General features: G+C 66.1%; 1 protein-coding gene across 12 annotated transcripts in view; it reads right to left on the minus strand.

The window, feature by feature from the left end:
* Positions 1–369, minus strand: part of RTEL1 (regulator of telomere elongation helicase 1) — a 51953-nt gene that overhangs the window by 10905 nt on the left and 40679 nt on the right. The gene's annotated exons all lie outside the window — the stretch shown is intronic.

The raw sequence follows: 369 nt of genomic DNA on the forward strand, positions 1-369 counted from the left end.
ACTGCCCCCCTGCGGGCACCCCACCGCCCCACCATGGAACAGAGAGCACCCAGGGCTCCAGGGCCAGGCCAGCAGCACACCAGGACCCTATCCATACCCACCAGCACAGCCTTGTTTGGGAGGCCTGTGCCCCCGAATGGGATGAGCTGCTGCCCATCATATTCTCTCCGGCTGGAGGGGACAGGCCGGCAGGGGACCCCACGTCACCCACCAGGGATCACTCAGAGCAGCTGCCACAGGAAATTCCAAACTGGCTGAGCAGTTTGGGTTCCAGAGTCTGGAGGGCAGAGACCTGCTCCACCATCGGGCACCGAGGACGGAGGGTTCCCACGCGCCACCGGCCCGGAGGGCCCTTCGGAGAGGCCTCTC

This window comes from Myotis brandtii, unplaced genomic scaffold, assembly GCF_000412655.1.
Source record: "Myotis brandtii unplaced genomic scaffold, ASM41265v1 scaffold915, whole genome shotgun sequence".
Taxonomy (NCBI): Eukaryota; Metazoa; Chordata; class Mammalia; order Chiroptera; family Vespertilionidae; genus Myotis; species Myotis brandtii.